The sequence below is a fragment of the Salvia splendens genome, chromosome 20 (assembly GCF_004379255.2).
Source record: "Salvia splendens isolate huo1 chromosome 20, SspV2, whole genome shotgun sequence".
In the NCBI taxonomy this organism is placed as follows: Eukaryota; Viridiplantae; Streptophyta; class Magnoliopsida; order Lamiales; family Lamiaceae; genus Salvia; species Salvia splendens.
This window is the reverse complement of record NC_056051.1, coordinates 10,806,913-10,823,201: the sequence shown is the minus strand read 5'-3', so window position 1 is coordinate 10,823,201 and position 16,289 is coordinate 10,806,913.

Below are 16,289 nucleotides of genomic sequence, written 5' to 3'. Positions count from 1 at the left end.
AGCAAAGGCAAGAGTAGAAAGCGGTCCGACTCCACACGGCTCGGACCCCATCCTACTCCCTTCAAAAGTGCAATTAAACAAAACAAAGGCTCTATGATCTTCCATCTCCGAGTAACCGACTCTAGTATCCGTCCCCATCTAGGGTTCGAATGTTTGGAACACCCATTCGGTCCAAGCGGACGAAGTCCACGAGGTCTCTTGGTGCAGAATTATGATCCAATTGTCGACCGCTATCAAGCCTTAGGCCCATTCTCGCAAGGAAATCCGCCACCTTGTTCTCCTCCCGGTGTATGAAGGTGGCTCGGAATTTAAGTTGGCGCTTGAGCAGGATCAATTGCTCCACTGCTTGCCGAGCTAGAGCCGGCCCCCACCCTACTCCATTGACCAGATTAATGGGTTGCTCGGCATCTGATTCGATCTAGATTGGTAAGTCAAGATCCTTGGCTAAGCGCATCCCATGGATCATGGCCGTCAGCTCAGCCTCCAGAGCCGAGTGTGCTTCAAGGGGCGTGCTAAACGCCACCAGCATGTTGCCCGAGCTGTCCCGAATGATTCCTCCCCCCTGCTTTGTTGGTCACTTCATTGAAGGAGCCATCCGTGTTTAGTTTAATCCAAGGGTGGTCCGGGGGTTCCCATTTGATTTCCATGGCTAGCGGCTGCGCCCTAGCTGGTTCCACTTGTTGCGGGATGTTGATTCTAAGTTTGACCCCTCGCCAATGCTTCGGCTTCAAGTTCCCGTTGACCATGGAGTTCCGGATGAACATGTGGATCTGCCATACCACATTGTGCGGATTGAACCTCGTGTCTTGGTGCCGGTTCCTGTTTCTTTCCGCCCAGATGAACCACAAGATGAGGTAGGGGATGGCTCGGCTAAGGTGCTTCTTGTTCGGTTGGTGACATCTTCGCATCCAAGTTTCAATTCTCGTTGGGATTGTGTCATTGATTGAGAGGCGGGGGGTCGCCCCATCTAACCACGAATCAAACTCATTCCATACTCTGCGAGCTCCGTAACCCTGAATGAAGAGGTGTTGGAGGGACTCAATATTCGGTCGAAGAGGGCAACATTGGCACTTGGAGGCAAGTTCAATCTCCCGCCACTGAAGTTTTGTGTCGACTAGCACCCGATTGGAAAGAAGCCTCCAGATGAAGATGGCTATTGACTTAGTGAGGCCCGCCTGCCAAACATCACCCAGGCCTTGAACGATCGGGTTCCGCCCTCGGAGTGTGTCCCACGTCGATGCTACCGTGAAATCCCCGTGCTCAGAGAGGGTCCACCGCGGGATATCCTGTTCGTCTTGGAGTATCGGGGTGCTGAGGATGCGATCAATAATATGCTGTGGGATGCCGGCTTGATCGTGCAGGAGTCGGAGCTTGGGTTCATCCCAAGTGCCATTTGTAATGAACTCCGAGACCCGGGTGGTTGGCCTTCCCCTATCATCAAGGCTGAGGTCCCTGAGTGGGCTGTTGCCAAGCCAGATGTCATCCCAGAAGTAGATATTCCCTTGCCCCACAAGCCACCTCATGTACGGTTGCGCGAGAGTCCAAGCTCTAGAGAGCCTCCTCCATGTAGGGCTACTCCTGCTCGGCGTTCTCAAGGTAAGTGGTGTGGAGATGGAGCAATATTTTGCCATCATGTATTTTGCCCAAAGGGAGTTTTATTCCCGGAAGTGCCACCATAATTTTATGTTGAAAGCACGTAAAACCTCCAAAGTTTTCCGTATCCCGAGACCTCCTTCCTCGGTAGGGCGACACATTTGATCCCATCCAATCCAATGGGTTCGCTTTCTCTCACTCGTAGATCCCCAAAAGAATCGGGCCATTTGTTGATCAAGTTGTTTTAAGGTGCCGGCAGTGGGCTCAATGGCTTGGAAGATGTGTAAGGGGATCGCTTCAAGGGTGCTCTTAATCAGCGTGAGCCTCCCTCCAAAAGATAAGTGCCGGTGTGCCCAGCCCGAGATCCTTCTTGCAATCTTTTCACGTAGGAAGAGGAACATGTCCGTGCGCTTTACACCACGGTAGATGGGGACGCCGAGGTAGAGGAAAGGAAAGGTGCCCCTAGTGAAGCCTCCTTCCGCTTGGATCGAGGGTGCCCAATGGTCATGGATTTCGGCGATATAGAAGTTGCTCTTGGTGAGGCTGACTTGTTAGCCGGAGACACTTTCATAGTTCTCGAGACAGGCTCGGGGCCGGCGCAGGGGGGTTGCCGCCGCTTGTGTGAATATTATAATATCATCCGCATAGGCTAGGTGGCTGACCTCAATGCATCTCCGGGAGGCCTTAAACACCATATCCCTTTGGCCAAGTATAAGCTTATCCAAGGCTCGAGACAGGTAGTCCGCGGCAATTACAAACAACGCAGGGGAAATCGGATCACCTTGTCGGAGTCCCCTTGTTGATCTGAAGAATCCTGAAGGTACCCCATTGACAAGGATCGAGAACCAACACGAGCCTATGCACCTCTCCATGAGTGAGATCCATGTGTCCGGGAATCCCATTCGCCGAAGCACCTTGAAGAGGAAAGGCCATTGGATCCTATCATAGGCTTTTGCCATGTCGATCTTCACCGCTACATTAGGCGCTGGGGAGCATCTTGCAAGTTCATGGAACATCTCTTGGGCCAACAGAGCGTTATCATTGAGGAGCCGCCCTTTCACGAAACCACTTTGGTTTGGGGAGATGACCTGTGGAAGGAAAGGGGAGAGTCGAGTCGTGAGTACCTTGGTGATGATCTTGTTAAAGACGTTGCAGAGGCTGATGGGTCGGTAGTCGGTCCATGACTCGGGCGACGCCTTCTTTGGGATGAGGACAATGCTTGTGGCCATAATACTTCGTGGCAGGAAAACCCCTCTAAAGAACTGGCCAATTGCTTCCACCACCTCCGGCCCCACAATAGTCCAACAGGCTTGGTAGAAAGTGGCGGAGAAGCCATCGGGTCCGGGGGCGCTATCTCCGGAAATGCTGAAAACGACGCTCCTGATCTCGTCCGCACCCGGCACATTTGCGATGTCCGCAAAGTGCTCGGCTGAGTGTACTCGCTGGATAAGGTCAAGGTCTGGCTCGTCTAGAACCGGGTTGCTGGGCGCTAGGAGTTGTTGGTAGAAATCTACCGCTGACTTTTTTATTTCGGCCTCCTCAGTAAGCTCCTGGCCGTTGACACGAATCGAGTGGATGCGTAGGCGAACTCTTTTTTGTTTCACCCAGCTTTGATAGAACCGGGTATTTTTGTCGCCCTCCGCAAGCCATCTCAGGGCTGCCTTTTGCCGCCAAAAATCCTCTTCCATTTTCAGCAACATGATGTACTCGGTAATGTATTTATTGATCATTGTCCTATTTTCCGGTGTTGGCCTTGCCTCGAAGATGGATTGAGCCACGGCAATTCCTTCCTCCTTTTCCTTGAGGTTGGCATGGATGTTCCCAAAAACTTCTTTGTTCCACGCCTTTAGGGCTCTTTTCACTCTAGCATGTTTGATTTGAATATTTAGGAGTCCAATCGCCCCCGTACTCTCCTCCCATGCATTTTGCACTACAGCCATGAACCCCCCATGTCAGATCCACATGTTCTGGAATCGGAATGCCTTGCCTCCGATGGTAGTGTTCAGCGTCTTACATCTTACAAGGACCGGCCCGTGGTCCGAAGCAACCCGAGGGAGGTTCGTAACCCGAGTAGCTTCGAAGGCCCTAGCCCAACCCTCACTAACAAGCACTCTATCCAATCTTTCAAAGAGGCCGTTTTTGGCCCATGTGAATTCCGCCCCATCGAACCCCGGATCAAGGAGCCTACAGTCTTCAATTGCCTCCGCGAAGTCGACCATCTCGGCTTGCCGGTTGGTGTCGCTCCCAACCCTATCTCGGTGTGATAGGATTTTTTTTTTTTTTTTTTTTTTTTTTAAACACCCTCATGGTGGAGGGTTCGTGGGTCCCTTATCCCTAGATTTCAGTCAAGATGTTACAGGATAAGGCCACACCCAAAAGTGGTGTGCCTACACAAATCAAGAGTAGTATGCGGTCCGATTCCAATTGTCTCGGACCTCATCCTACTCCTTACAAAAGTGATCAACAAGATTACTACAAACCAAAAACTTTCGCCTCATACAACAATACCATCAAATAGCGGCTATTCTTCCTCCCGAACCCGAACATTAGGGATTCCCATCTCGTCCATTCTGATCATAGCAATGAGTAATCTCGGGGCTGTGTGTGTCGTTAAGCGGCTAAGGTTCTCCAACGACAACCCCATTTTGGCTAGGTAGTCCGCCGGCTTATTACCCTCTCGGTGGATGAAAGTGGCCCGGAAAGTGACTTGTTTCTTGGTGATCGTAAGGCGCGCCATGGCTCGGCAAGAGTGAGCCGGCCCCCATTTCGAGCCTTTTAGGAGATTGATTGCCTGTTTCGCATCTGATTCAATCTAGATAGGTCGCTCGAACTCCTTAGCGAATTCCAATCCAAGTTGTAGGGCCATGAGTTCGGCTTCAAGGGCCGAGTGAGCCTCGAGGGGAGTTGCAAAGGCCACAAGCAATTTGCCCTCAGCATCCCGTACCAGCCCGCCTCCCCCTGCCTTACCTGTTTCCACATTGAAAGCCCCATCCGTATTAACTTTGATCCACGGTCTGTCCGGTGGGTTCCACTTGATCGCCATGGCTAGCGGCCTCTCCCTTCTTGCGTCGGATCGGTTAGGGATTTCAAAAGTGACCCGAACACCGTGCCAATGTTTCGGACTTAGGCGCCTGTTTGTCATGCTATTCCGGATATAAGTTTGGACCTGCCACACTACATTGTATGGTTTGAATTGTACCTGCTGGTGACGGCTTCTATTTCTCTCGGACCACAGGAACCAGAGGATGAGATAGGGAATGGTATAGCACAAATGCCTTTTGTTTTGTTGTTGTGTCCGCCGGGACCACACCACAAGCCTCTCCGGGATCGTATCATTGATCCGGAGGGATGGGGAGGCACCCTCGAACCAGCCATCGAACTCCCTCGGTGTGATAGGATGGTGTTGAAGTCGCCACCGATAATCCATGGTGATCCTTCGAGGGGCCCAGCAATCTCTCTCATCTTATCCCACAGGAGGTGTCTTTCGGATCTTGTGCATTTGGCATACACGGCCGAAATGGCCAGCGGCCTAGCAATGCGGTGGGACTTGAGACGCCCATGTAGGATTCGTCTCCGCATCCATTCAATTCGTGTCAATGGGCAGGAGCTCACCGAGGAAGCCGAGATTAAAAAGTCCGCAGTGGAGTTCTTCCAACAACTCCTTGCCCCCAACAATCCCACACTTGAAGATCCAGACCTCGACCTAATCCAGCAGGTCCACTCAGCCGAGCAGTTCGCTGACATCGCAGATGCTCCAAGTGCGGACGAGGTCAGGAGTGCCACCTTTTGCATTTCCGGAGATAGTGCACCCGGACCCGACGGCTTCTCGGCCACCTTCTATCAAGCCTGCTGGCCCATTGTGGGGCCGGAGGTAGTGGAAGCAATCAGACAGTTCTTCAGAGGGGCCTTCCTGCCGAGGAGCATCACGGCCACAAGCATAGTCCTTATCCCAAAGAAGGCATCGCCGGAGTCATGGACCGACTACCGACCCATCAGTCTCTGCAATGTTTTAAACAAGATCATTACCAAGGTACTCACCTCTCGACTTTCTCCTTTCCTCCCACAGGTCATCTCCCCAAACCAAAGTGGATTTGTCAAAGGTCGGCTCCTTAACGACAACGCACTTCTGGCTCAAGAGATGTTCCATGAGCTTGCTAGATGCTCCCCAGCGCCTAATGTGGCAGTAAAGATTGACATGGCTAAAGCCTATGATAGGGTCCAATGGCCATTCCTCTTCAAAGTTTTACGCCGTATGGGTTTCCCGGATTCATGGATTTCACTTATGGAGAGGTGTATTGGGTATTGCTGGTTCTCGGTCCTTGTTAACGGGGCACCCTCGGGCTTCTTTAGATCTACTCGAGGACTTCGGCAAGGAGACCCGATCTCCCCCGCTTTGTTCGTAATCGCTGCGGACTACCTGTCCCGAGCATTAGATAAGCTCATCCTCGGACAAAAGGACATGACGTTCAAAGCCTCCCGGAGATGCATGGAGATCAGCCATCTAGCCTATGCGGACGACATTATCATCTTCACTCAAGCGGCGGCAAATCCTATGCGCCGGCTAAGAGCCTGTCTCGAAAAATATGAAAGAGTCTCCGGCCAACAAGTCAGCCTCGCCAAGAGTAATTTCTATATTGCCGAGGCCCATGAACATTGGGCAAACTCGATCCAGGCGGAAGGAGGCTTCTCTAGAGGGGCCTTTCCTTTTCTCTATCTCGGAGTCCCTATCTATCGTGGTGCCAAACGCACGGACATGTTCCTCTTTCTACGGGAAAAGATTGCAAGAAGGATCTCAGGATGGGCACACCGTCACCTATCCTTTGGAGGAAGGCTTACGTTGATTAAGAGCACTCTTGAAGCGATCCCCTTGCACATCTTTCAAGCCGTCGAGCCCACGGCCGGTACCCTCAAGCAACTTGATCAACAAATGGCCCGATTCTTTTGGGGGTCTACGAATGAAAAGAAGCGGACCCATTGGATTGGATGGGAACAAATGTGCCGGCCCACTGATGAAGGAGGCCTTGGGATCCGAAAAACTATGGAGGTCCTCCACGCCTTCAATATCAAACTTTGGTGGCGCTTTCGGGAGCAAAACTCCCTTTGGGCAAGATACATGATGGCAAAATATTGCTCCAACTCCACACCGCTCACCTTGAGATTGCCGAGCAGGAGTAGCCCTACGTGGAGAAGGCTCTCAAGAGCATGGCCCCTCGCGCAACCGCACATGAGATGGCTAGTGGGACAAGGGGACATCTACTTCTGGGATGACATTTGGCTTGGCAATAGCCCTCTGAGGGAACTTAGTCTTGATGATAGGGGAAGACCAACCACCCGGGTCTCGGAGTTCATTACAAATGGTGGTTGGGATGTGCCCAAGCTTCAACTCCTTCACAATCAGGCCGGCCTCCCTCAGCATGTTATCGATGGCATCATTAATACACCGATCCTCCATGACGAACAGGATATCCCGAGGTGGAACCTCTCTAAGCATGGGGAATTCACGGTGGCTTCGACATGGGACACACTTCGAGGACGAAACCCGATCATCCATGGTTTGGGGGACGTTTGGAAGGTAGGCCTCACCAACTCAATAGCCATCTTTATCTGGAGGCTTCTCTCCAATCGGGTGCCGGTTGACACGAAACTTCAGTGGCGGGAGATTGAGCTAGCCTCTAAGTGCCAATGCTGCCCCCACAGACCGAACACTGAGTCACTCCAACACCTCTTCATCCAGGGATATGGAGCTCGCAGAGTATGGAGTGAGTTCGACGGCTGGTTCTCAGGCCCGTTCCCACGCATCCATATCAATGACACAATCCCTACGAGAATCGAAGTGTGGGCGCGAAGGTGCCAACAGCCGAACAAGAAACATCTTAGCCGAGCCACTCCATACCTCATCCTTTGGTTTATATGGTCGGAGAGAAACAGGAGCCGCCACCAAGGCACACAGTTTAAACCACAAAACGTGGTATGGCAGGTCCACATGTTCATTCGAAATGCTATGTCTAATGGAAGCTTGAAGCCGAAACATTGGAAGGGAGTTAAACTTGGAATCAATATTCCTCAACAAGCGGCGGCAATCAGGGCGCTACCTCTAGCCATGGCAATCAAATGGAACCCCCCGGATCAGCCGTGGATAAAGCTCAACACGGATGGCTCCTATAATGAAGCGAACGGCAGTACAGGGGCTGGCGGGATTATTCGAGACCACTCGGGTAAGATGCTCGTCGCCGTCAGCACACCCCTTGAAGCCCACTCGGCGTTAGAAGCGGAGCTGTTGGCCATGATTCACGGGCTAAATATAGCCAAGGAATACGGCCTACCAATCTGGATTGAGTCAGATGCAGAGCAAGCAATCAAATTGGTCAATGGGACGGGATGGGGGCCGGCACTCGCTCGGCATGCGGTGGCGCAACTAACCATTCTCAAACGCCAACTCAAATTCCGAGCCACCTTCATACACAGGGAGGGGAACAAAGCGGCGGATTTCCTTGCGAAAATGGGGCTAGTCCAAGACAGTGGCCTACGAATGCACTACAACTCAGCACCGAGAGAACTATTGGACTTGGTTAGATTGGACGAGATGGGAGTGTCGCACATCCGAAACCTAGACGGGGACGGGCATCAAAGTTGATCATGAGACGATGGGAGACAATAGTGACTAGCTTTGTGGTTAATTGTATTTTGGAAAGGAGTATGATGAGGTCCGAACCTTGTGGGATCGGACCGCATACTACTCTTGATTTTGTTACGGCACACCACTTTTGGGTGTGGCCACGCCTTGTAATTATCTCTTGTGGAAATATAGGGATGAGGGACCCACGAACCCTCCACCGTAGAGGTGTTTGATTAAAAAAAAAAAAAAAAAAAAAAAAAAAAAAAATATCAAAAGTGGATCCCTCTTCCGCAAACAACCAGATTTTTCCGGTCATGTTCGATCCAATGTAGGACAGCCCCAGAGCCTTGGAGAACCGGTCCGGATCCGGTGTTGTGAGTGGTTCCATTATTGCAAGGAGTAAAACATTATGAGATTTAATTAGCCTTTTCAAAACGTTTTGGGTTGACGCATTTGCGATTCCCCTCACGTTCCAAAACATGATATTGTAAGACATCATTAACAAGTAGGATGCGTACCCGAAGGAGACGAAGTCCCTCCTTGATATTCAATGAGATGTTGCTCTTTGTTCGTTGCGTGCTCCTCGGCATCGTCAAGTGGAGAGTCGTCTCCAATCCTCTCGGTCCCCACTTGCATGTCCATGGCCGAGTCGTCCGCTTCCCCACAATTGTCGACATCAAATTCTCCATTCGCCATGAGGGAGTAGTATTGGTTAGTGCTCATGTGATTCTTACTAGAGAAGAAACCACGCCCCCTAGTCATTGCATGGCGTGAGCCCCCTCTCGCACTCCCTCATGTAGGCGGGGACACCGATCGGCTCGCCTTGGTGTACTCCCATTCCGCATCCATATCTCCATGAATTGGTGAAGGTGGCTCGGTGGTCGGGGGTGTTGGGTTCTCTTTTTCCCCTCCCCCGTGCTTGAGGCCCACTTTGAATGTTCCGGGGCGTGAAGCATCCCTCCTTGGGTTCCACCCATAATGTCCGGACCATCCCAAGTTGTATCCCTTTCATCCTCTCCATTTGAATTGTTGTTAGGACGATTCCCGGCATTGCCCTTATTCTTCCCTTGGCGGTTCCCTTCATTGGAGTTAGGATTGTGCCTCACCGCATCTTGCATGCCCTTCATACCGTGGCCTTCGGGGTTTGCCTTCTTTGGCGGGTTGATATTGTAGTTTCGTTTCGGCGGCCTTTCCTTTTTGCCCATAGCATAGCACACATCACTTGCATGGCCAACATGTTTACACTCTTGGCAATAGGATGTGATCTTATCCCACCGGACTTGTTGCACCACTCGCGGCCGCACAAGTCAAGGATTATCTCTTCAGGGGGCGGTTTGGTGATGTCAATCTCAATACAAATGCGGGCAAAGGAGAGTCTCGTCTTGGTAGCCATGGCCCGATCAACTTGGATTGGATTGCCGAGGAGCTTGCCGATGGCGAAAAGAGCGGATTGATCAAACAAGTGAATTGGGAGTCCGATTAAATTACACCAAATTGCTGCTATCGGGGACTCACAATATGCATCGAAATCCGGGGACCATTTGAAGACCCTCATTGGGTGGCGATCAATGAGCCAAACGGGTGTTCCCTTTGGGCCTCCGAGAAGCCGGGCATAATCCGCCAAATCCTCGCATTGGATAAGGATATGTTTAGCATTAATGTATTTCCAATTGAAGCCACATCGGAATTTAATGTTATCTAGAGTTTTTTGAATTTGATGGCCCGTAGGAATAGAATGTGAAAACTTGCCCACGATGGTGTGCCCCATGCTATCAGCAAGCTTTTGTGTTTCAGCCCCGGAGAAGTAGATGGCCGGAACTCCATTGGACATGGAGGCAAAACCAATGTTTTGGATCTGTTCCGGCACGAAGACTTGAGGACCATTGGGTTCGAGAGAACCCTTAAGTAACTCCGCCATCGATTTCGGCCTACTAGAGGTACCCGAGGGAACTTCGGCCCCCCCTTCTCGGCTAGCGAACATCGGCCCTCGTGTCGCGGCCTCGTGGGATAGGTCACTCATGGCCATCGGCTGGTCCTGGATAGCCGTGACGGAACTAGTCGGAGCTTCGCCCACCATCGGGTTGGTAGGTGGTGTCGGGGTGGCCGTATGACCCTCGGCCCCAACCTTGGTAGCCGCACCCCTGTGAGCTTCCCCTCCGGCCAGGTTCACATTCTCCTCCGCACGCTGTGCCAGGCCAGGCGGCTCCGGCCTCGACCAAGCCACAAAAGCCGTCGACTTTGCCGCTCCAGCCTCGAACGTGTCTCGAAATTTTAAGGTCCGTCCTCTCGCTAGAGGGGGAAACTCCTCAAAGGGAGGGATGAAAGGCCCCGTAGGTGCAAGCAAGGCTTGGTCGGACTCCGGAAGGGAAGAGTAGTGAGACCCATCGGCCATGTGCGCATCCTCCGGCTGGCCGGCGTCGAGAAGTGGTTGGGCGGTCATGGTGTCTAGCTTGTCCGCCAAATCCAAGGCTGCGAGGTGTAAGAGATGGGTAGTTTTTGGCTGCATTAGCCCTCCAACGGCTAGGACATCACGTGACATTCCAAGTGGGCAAGGCGCCAAGCCACTTTCGAAAAGAGTTTTTGTTCCCACTTCCAATTCGGGTAAGTTGACTTCCACTACTTCCAATGAGTCTTTTGCTTTTGCTGCCGCATGTACTTTAGGTTTGTCATGATCCGGAGGGGTCACGTCCTCCTCTTCGACGGCATGGTCGTCGCCGGCGGCCGCACCGGCAACCTGGTCGGAATTTTTATTTTTGGAGGCCATGGTCGATAGGACCGCATTGGCAATGGCCAATTGGCATTCCTTGGTGCCCGAAGCACTTTCTACTTCATCCCGCCGGCCGTTGTCCCCTTGATCACTCGGCGGGCTCACCGGAAAGATGGTCCCTTTGCACTTAGGGCTCCCGGGTGGGGACGAGTATTCCGACCCGAACTCGAGCCTTTTCCAAGGTTGTTTGTCCTCCGGAAGGGGTGAAAGAACAAACCTTTTCCGACCATTTCCTTTAGTTGGAGGAGCCGGCGTACTTTTCCTCATTTTGAGTTTTGTGGCATTTTGCTTCATCTTCTTGCTCGGAGGATTAGGGATGGGGTCCTCGGCCGACCGAAAGACCATGCGCTGGTCCGAGATGGTGCGAGGTTCCTCAGGCCCCGGCGACGTGTCCGACGGATGGTCCGGCATGGCCGAGCGTGTGCCAAGTAACCAGCGTGGTCGGGGGGAAGCGGAGGTGACGGTGTAAGATCCGACACAAAGGCGGAGGCCGGCAGCGTTTAGGGTCGTGAGGGTTGAAAAAAGGCCGTGGGTTGTGGTCGGAGTGGAGGGGAGGGAAGCGAGGGTAAAGACCTTGAGTTGAAGAGGGCGGCGGTGGTTGGCAACGGTGTTACAAGGCGGGACAATAGGGAGTTGTGTTTAGAGAGAAGGAGGAGCTTCTCACTCTTACTCCGAGAGGTCAGAACTCAGCAGCAGCAGAACTACTACAATCCTTCTGCTCACATTGTCCAGTCAGTGCCAAGATATCCTACAACCAACTTCTCAGCAGCAAATCCCTCTGAGTTTGGATATGATTCTCCTGCTTCTTCCAGTTGGTATCCGGATTCTGGAGCTACTAATCATGTCTCCAATGATCTTGGAAATCTGAACATAAGCTCACAATATACATGAGGTAAAAGCTTGGTTCTTGGTAATGGTCAGTCTGTTCCTATTGCAAATATTGGTCTGTGGTTAATTCTCATTCCTTTACTTTTTCTAGAAAGCTTCAACTTAAAAATCCTCTCCATGTTCCTAACATTACCAAAAATCTTCTTAGTGTATCATAGTTTGCTAAGGATAATTCAGTTTTCTTTGAATTCCATCCAACTTTTTGTTTTGTTAAGGACCTGTGCACCAAGGAAATCGTGCTCAAGGGAGCACTTGAGAATGGCCTCTACCATTTCCAAGTTGATCATTCCCCAATTAAGAGCAGTAATAGCTCCAATCTTCCCATTTCCAGCCAAGAAGTTCTCCATTCCCTTAGTCTGCCTGATTAATCTTCTAGCAGTAGTTCAAGCTCACCTTCTACTCTTGATCTTGCTTTGTGGCACAATAGACTAGGACATCCTACTCTAGATGTTGTGAAAAGTACTTTCAATAGTTGTAAAATTCCCTTTGTTTCAATGAATGATCAGTCTCTTTGTCATCCCTGTTCCATTTCCAAAGTACACATATTGCCTTATTCTTTATCAAATTCAGTTTCTGATCATCCTTTAGATCTCATTCATAGTGACTTGTGGGGACCTTCTCCTTTTTTTTTAAGACACCCTAAGTGGCGGAGGGTTGAGGCGGACCCACACCTGTGCATTACCCGGAACCATTTGCTACAGCCAAACATACACCGAGTCACCCAAAAGTGATGACTCGCCAAGGCATGACAATTAGAGTACAACGATGGCCTCCCTGACAACTAGGATGGTCATCTATATACTCTCAAAATCCAATTACCATTTGATGCATCCTTTGCATCCCCAAAAATCTTGTCCATCACCTAGCTAAGGCCCGCAATCGGGATATCTTCGCTAGGGACATGCCCTCCTGGATCAAGGTCCTCGATGAGGCCCTCTATCTTCCGGTTGGGGGCCCACATACGACACTCATGGAGCTAAATCTCGAGTCATTCGCACCCGATGGAACATTCCCGAATGTCACCGTAGCAACATTCCCCTTCAAATACCAATCCTCAACGTGTGGAGCCTTGGTGTGCATATCGCCCTCATGCACCTTTCCCTTCCTCTTCCTCTTCCTCGACACCAATTGGAAGCCATCCTCATCCACACTTGGGTGACTCCTACCTACTAGCCACTCTTGACTTCAACGATCCCGCACCCGATGTACCCTCAACGTTCTCCGCGTGGTTGTTACTATCTTTGGCCTTCTCCAAGTGTCCAATAGAGGATGGAGTGCCGACCCAAGCATCAGCCTTTGGGCGCCACTCACGGCGGATGATCTTGGCGGCATGGCTCGAGTGGTTCTCCTTGGATGATGCTCGGCGATCCTTGTCTCTGCCCCGAGCCTTTCTTCCCGCTGCATGGCAATCCTCTTTCTCATGCCCAACATGTTTACAATTAGCACAAAACAATGGGATACGGTCCCATGCCACTTTGTACCTTGAATCTTTGCCTCGGATATTAAGGATGATCTCTTCCGTCGGGGGAGTAGAGATGTCAATCTCTACGCAAATCCTTGCAAAGGAGAGCCGGCTTTGATGGATTGTGGCTTGATCGGCTTGTAGTGGCTTGCCTAGTAGTTTACCGATTGCCATGAGAGCCGATTCCTCAAAGAGAAGTGTCGGGATTCCCATGATGTTGCACCAAACAGCGACAACCGGCGACTTAAAAAATGTATCAAAGTCCGGCGCCCACTTGAACACCCACATCGGGTGGATATCAACATACCAATTGGGGTTCCCATTGGGGCCATTTAAGACCTTAGCGTAGTCGGCCATCGCTTGGAATTGAATTAAGATGTGCTTCACATTCAAGTATTTCCAAGTGAAAGAACCCACTAATCCCAAACCTCCAAGGCTTTTTTGGATTTGGGAGGGAGATGGGAGCGAGTGTGAGAACTTTCCACACCTGGTCCCACGATGCCCCAGCATGCTTGGTAAAACATGGCCGAGAAACCATTCGGGCCGGGGGCACTATTGCCTGAAATATTGAAGACCGCTCGTTTCACCTCATCTGCATCCGACGGCTTGGGGAGGTCCTTTAGTTGCCCCGAGGGGGGGAGTTGTTGCAAAAGGTCAAGGTCCGGATCAGCAAGCACCGAATAGGTTGGCGCAAGGAGATTTTGTATTCGTAACCGAATTCTCTTGTGGATTCTCTTTGATGTCCATGTCGTCCGTAATTTCCCTCCCATTAACATTAATCTTGTTGATTCGTAACCGAATTCTCTTCTGCTTCGCCCAACTTTGATAGAACCTAGTGTTTTTATCACCCTCTTCCAGCCATCGAAGAGCCGATTTCTGGCGCCAAAAGTCTTCTTCCATCTTGAGGAGGATGTACTCGGCTATTTGTTTGTTGACCTCCATTCTGTTCCCGGCCGAGGGGTATTCTTCAAACTCAGATTGAGCCACGACAATGCTCTCATCACAAGTTTTGAGGTTGGAGTGGATATTTACGAAGACCTCTATGTTCCACCGTTTGAAAGTTCTTTAAATCCTTGGAAGCTTGATCTTCAAGTTGAGTAGGCCCTCGGCTTCCGTGGGAGCCATCCAATCTTCTTGCACCAACTCGGCAAAGCCCTCGTGCCGTACACACATGGTTTGGAATCGGAACGCTCTACCACCCTCATGGTTGTTCGGCATTCTGCATCTGACGAGGATTGGTCCATGGTCCGAGGCAATCCGGGGGAGATTTGTGACTCTTATTGCGTCAAACAGCTGGGATGACATTTCACTGACCAGCACCCTATCCAACCTTTCCAAAAGGCCATTCTTAGCCCAAGTGTATTCCAAGCCATCAAAGCCCGAGTCCATTAGTCTACAATCCTCAATGGCCTGAGCAAAATCCACCATCTCCACCTGCCGATCTGTGTCGCTACCCGTCCTATCTCGGGGGGAGAGGATGGTGTTAAAGTCCCCTCCAATGAACCAAGGCATCCCTTCCGACACTTGGGTAATGTCTCTCATCTTATTCCATAGAGCGAGCCGTTCCCCTCTCGTGCATTTGACATACACGGCCGAGATCATAATAGAGGTTGGTAGCCGAGGGCAAGAAAACCGCCCATGAAGCAACTGTTCCGAGTCATCCTCCACTATAAAATCCGCCCCCTCCTTCACAAAAACCCAAATCTTCCCATTGATGTTCGAACCCTTGAAGGACAGCCCCAAAGCTTTTGAGAACTTGTCTGGATTAGGGGTAGTGAGCGGCTCCATTATTGCAAGAAAACAAATATTATAAGATTTTATTAGTGTTTTTAGGACGGTTTGGGTTTACGTATTCGCGATCCCCCTAACGTTCCAAAATAGAAAGTTTAATGACATGATTAACAAGAGAAGTTTGTACCCGGCGGATTTGAAACCCCCCCTTGAAATTCAATGATTTGGAGGTCATTCCCTACTCGGGACGTCTCGGCCTCCATATGAGTGAGATTGGTTCCATCATCATCTTCATTGGGAGGAGTGGCCTCTTCCCAATCATCCTTTTCTTCCAAATCATTCTCCATGAAGTTCTCCCGAGCCATGAGGGAGAAATAACGGTTGGTACTCATGTGGCTTATCGCCCCTTGTGTTTCGGACCCCTCAAAGTCAACAGGTTTGAAATAGCCTCTCGGTCGTTCTAGGTCACCCGAAGCCGAGGCTGCTTCACGCAGTGCCGTGTTCGCTCCCTTCGACAAACCCCCACGTCCACCTCCAAAAGACGAGGATCTAGCGGTCGGTTCTTTGTATTGCTTAGGGCCATGTCGAACACTTTGCTCTTCCTTGTCGGGGAAAATGATCATATCCATTCCCCCCGCACTGTGCATTTCACCCAAGAAGTCCGGCCCCGACCACTCCGCTCCACTGTGCTCATTTGCCTTCGGGTTCGTCCATGGGTTACTCTCCCTTGCCTTGTTCTTCCCATGTTGTTTCCCTTCCATGTTATTATCGTTTTGCTTCGGATCATCATTATTCCTCTTAGGTCACTTCCCTCCATGGTGTGGCTGTTTCGGTGGTCCTATGTTGTAGTTACTCCCTCGATGTAGATCATGTCACTTTCGGGGAAGAGGTGGTTACGGCGCAGAAAACTTTCGAGGCCGACCCATCCCCGACTAATAGAGCCAATGTCAACAAACACATCGCGCAATACATCCTCCTCTTGAAGATGGAAGAGGATCTCTGGAGGCAAAAGGCAGCGGTCCGGTGGCTCAAAGACGGGGATAGAAATACCAAGTTCTATTTTTTTTATTTTTTAATCAAACACCTTCACGGTGGAGGGTTCGTGGGTCCCTCATCCCTATATATCAGAATAAGAGAATTACAAATCATGGCCACAACCCAAAGTGGTGTCCCGACAAAAAACTACAACTAGAGTAGCAAGCGGTCTGATCCGACACGGTTCGGACCTCATC